Consider the following 4,806-nt stretch of genomic DNA (forward strand, 5'->3'; position numbering starts at 1 on the left):
ACCTATTTACTTCAGTGAAAGTAATCTTCTTTACCCCACCACCATACGTGCATAAAGATGAGCGTAAAAGAGATTCAAATAATGGGAGAACTTTGTTTAGCCCAAGCAAAGCATGATAATAAAAATAAAAATAATATTATCTAGAGTTAATATTATAAAAAAATAAATATTTTTGCATTATGTTTTTACTTTGGAATGGTGTTACTTTTCTACAATATTGATACCAGTAATGATGCAAGGGTCGCTGTCAGGTAAGGAAAATGAGTTATGCATTGAGTTACTCGCTTGTATTTTTAAGCTCGTAAACCATGGATATTCATTAATGTGGTTTGTGCAACATTAATGCTCATACTCACTTGCAGTGGTTGAAGAAATGAGAGCCACCTGAAATGTGCATGAAAGCAAGGTAGTAATTTATAAGTTTTTGTAATTTTTATTAAAATTCTTAATCTTGAAATCCTAATCTCACCGGCTGAGCCATGCTTTTATTTTAAAATATCAAAGGTCTTTTAGTACTACATACTTTTCTGACGTTTTGTAGTCATAGTGCAATGCACAAGATGTTATGTGAATTAGAATAACTTTAGGAAGTCATAACATTGGCTCATCTAGGGACCCACACCAATATCCGACAAGATGTTATGTGAATTAGAATAACTTCAGGAAGTCATAACATTGGCTCACCTAGGGATCTACAAGCAGCCATTAAAAATAATACAACTTTAGATAATACAACTTTAGGAAGTCATAACATTGGCTCACCTACGGATCCACAAGCAGCCATTGTAGACAATACAAATTGGGGTTTTAACAAATTCTAATAAACCAAGTACTCATGATTTTATGGTTTAAAATGAAGATAATACAAATTGGGGTTTTAACAAATTCCAATAAACAATGGACTGAGGATTTTGTAGTTTAAAATTAAGTATTTGGGCTTCTATGATCCATAATAAATTAAGAAAAGTTTTTCGATAGAAATCACATAAGAGAAATTTTTTGCCGACGCGTATTGAACCAACATGTGTGGTTCATTATCACGACCAGATGAAGAGGAAGATCATAGCAAAGACTTAAATAGAGAGCAATGTAGAGACCATCATTTCAAGTAACTGCTATATTTAAAAATAATATTTAAATTATGATATTAATTATTAATATATTAGAAACAAATATTATTAAGTAATGGCTATATTAAATGACTAGTTTTTGAAAAATAATATTTAAATTATGATATTAGTATATTAATTTATTAAAACAAATATTAATAAGTAACGACTATATTAAATGGCTAGTTTTCGAAAAATAATAATTTATTAAAATCAAATATTATTAAAAAAAATCTAGTACTTAAATAATCGAATAAATAAATAAATAAATAAAAATCAAAGTCAAACTCCAAACAAAGAGGGAAGCAGAAAATTATTAAAAGGAGTCAAGACCCTAATCAAAACAAGATTATTTAATAAATAAAAATAATTAATGGAAAATAAATAAAATAAAACAAAAATATACACAAGTCAAAAGAAATATATATATATATATATATTCAAAGAAAACTAGTCAATAAATAAAACAAGGTCAACAAGTTGGCCAAAATTTTCTCTTATGTGATTTCTACCTAAAGACTTTGCTTAATACTAAAAGGAGTTAAGAACGAATAGGATGATAAAATACTTAAGAAAACACAAAGGATCAAGAAAATAAACTCTAATGAAGAATAAATCAACAACAAATATTATAAAAAGAACACCAATACCTACATAGATAAACAAACAAACAAAATAAATCCCAAAAAGAAACCTAAAAAAAACTAGGAGGATAGGACAGGGACCCAACTTCTACTAATATTCCAACTATCGTCTCTATTCAAATTATTGGATCTTTTTTCAATTTCTAGGGCCTCACTCAATTTACAATGATGGAAATGACTAACCTTAGCAACGACTTGGACCTCCTCAATGCAGATGTGATGCTTAGATTTATCTACATGCTCTACCAAAGCAGAGGAGTGGGTCCTGCCATGCTTGATGTCAGCGACATGCTCACAAATCTTTTGATTAATCGAGCGACCAGTCTCACCAATGTAGGGAGTCCCACAAGAACATGGGATAACGTAAACACCCTTCATATTCTTGGGGTCCACTGGATCTTTTACAGATCTAAGGGAGCTCCGAATGGTATTTAAAGGCATAAAGGTTGAAGCCACCTTATGCTTCCTTAGGATCCTTGCAATCTTGTCAGTGGTCCCTTGGAACAAGAAGGCACACCATCTAAGGTGCCCCTAGATGTCAGAGAGGCCACCAAGGCCATGAAAGAGCTTCACATGGATGACTAAGTTTCTTAGAGGGTGAGAAACACCTTCAGTAGGGGGGGTGATGATGAGTCCCATCAATAGGTGTATTTTGAAGATCATCATGCCATCCTCCAACCTTAAAACTATCCTTTTCTCACATTAATTCAAATTTTTGGTTATATTATTCTTAGTAAGAAGAGTAAAAGGTGTTTGTTATAGTATGTGGCCTAATGTGGTTTAATTGCGGGAAAAAGAAGCATTTTTTAGGCATTTACTATGCAGGGGCTTGATGGATACAACCAAGAGAGAATATAGGGGGCTTATCCACCTCCTTAACTCCCTAACTTGGCTTTGGATCACAACATTCTCTCTCACCAATTTGAATTCATTGGCAATTGAGTAACTCCTGGTACAAGTGAAGCTTAAGAGGGACCAGATCCACCATTTAGGAGATCAAGGAGACAATCACTCCTATTTTCAAGGGATGTTTTATCAGCTACCCTTTTGTATAAATAAACAAGATGAAACTTTCATTAGGATTCGAAGTTATGATTCAGCTAGGTGTAGCTATTGAGCTCGGAGCTTGACATTTTCAATATGAATTTTTATGTGATGTATGAGACTTTTACTTTATGATAATGAGAAGTTGGTTATTAAGTTGCATTTGAGTTAGTTTTAGAGGGTTGAGACCCTTGGGTTTGGGCCCAACCCAGAGGCTTTGGTCCCTCTTTTGTACTTGTGTTTTGTTCTTGATTCCAAGCATTTCATAGCTTTCTTTCATTTCAGTAGAGGTTAAGCTATAAAAACCTGTGATTGTAAGCTTCTACATCACCTCTCTTATGGGAGAATGGTTGGAAGGATTCACAATCTCAGTCCAAAAATATTGTGTTTATGATTTCTTGGAAATAGATGAATGTTATTTTTTCTTCTTCACATTTTCTTTCTATAGCTTAGAAGTCAATTCAATGATCAAATTAGTGTTATGGCATAAAATAGATGTTATTCAAATTCAACTCATATTTTTCATCATAGTTTATATCACCGTGTTAATGATCAATGTATGTATGCATGTAGTTAGTTGAAAGGCTATGTTGATCTAGGGGGATGGAACCTCTTTCAACTCCATCTTGGACTCCTCCATATTCTCTTTCCATCCCTCAATTCTGTCCCAAAACTCTATTTCTACAGTCACTCTGCCTAGTAAATTTAGGACACCGTGAGCATTCATCTAGGTGCAAGACAAACCTCTGATAGGTTCTAGGTTTGGATAGGGGGCTGAACCAAACCTTCCTTCACTCTTTCTAACCTCCATCCACCTCTTCATGCCTTCAAGATATCATCTCAACCCTAAAGAAGCCCTCGAAACGCCTCCTATAGAATTAGAGGTCCTCTTGTAGAAATACATGAACTCATGTGGCAGCACCTGTAGTAGGCCTGTTGCACCACTTTTGTTCACCTGTTTTTCTCCCCACTTCAACCTTAGCTTAGTCAAGATGAATAATGACCCCAAGTTTTTATTTGATGATCAAAGGAAGCTCCTAGACCACTCCAACCATTCCTTTTCCTCACTACAAAATAGAATAGAATTAGTGTTTTTCAATCACAAGTATGATGCAAGTTAGGTTTCTAATTTTCAAGCAAGTGTGAAATAGGTAGATGATACATGAAATTATGTTTTTGGTTTGATGAATTATGCAAGATAGAGTAGCTTTCTTTATGAAAGTATATTATCCATTTTCCTTTCATGAAATGATTAATTAGCATCTACAAGTTGAGCAAATGGCATTTCCAATTTCATGGCTAGAATTAGTTTTCAATTATTGTTTCATTAGCAAGAAAATGGCATTTCCAATTTCATAGCTAGAATCATTTTTCAATTGTGATTTCATCAGCAAGCTTTCACTATAGTTTAGTAGGAGAAATGATCTCTGAACACTTTTATCTAATGTCATGGCTGAGGGTGGCATGAGTAGAATCTATCTTACTGTTCATATAGCATTGTCACCTCTAAGTTTGTATGAACCCCGGGTTGATAATTTGAGTTGAGGAGCCCTTGGGATTTGCAACATTCTTTGTGAAATACTAGGGCTCACCAGTCATAAAAATCCACCTTGGTCTTATGAATATACAACCAATCCATACCCAAAAGACTATTATACGATCCTAACAGAAGCACATTAAAATGTGTTGATGTAGGCATACCATTCAACTCAAATACACAATATCTTACCCAATGATGAACTATTTTCTTTGTATTTGTAGCCAATTGTACTAACCAAGATTCTGCATGCACTTATTTATTCAAACCAAACTTATCCACCAGGTTAGGATTAACATAACTATAATTAGATCCAGGGTTAACCAAAATAAAAACAACTTGATCAGAAAGCTTACCTTCCATCTCAATAATAGATGACTGGTGATCTGTCTGTCTATTATAAAATGTTGCATAGATCTGTGGAATGCTCTGCCCAACATCCCCAACTGTTTGTGCTTCTTGTGAACTGTAA

This window comes from Pinus tabuliformis, chromosome 6, assembly GCF_031772625.1.
Source record: "Pinus tabuliformis cultivar Carrire ecotype Pingquan chromosome 6, CPIR1, whole genome shotgun sequence".
Classification (NCBI taxonomy): Eukaryota; Viridiplantae; Streptophyta; class Pinopsida; order Pinales; family Pinaceae; genus Pinus; species Pinus tabuliformis.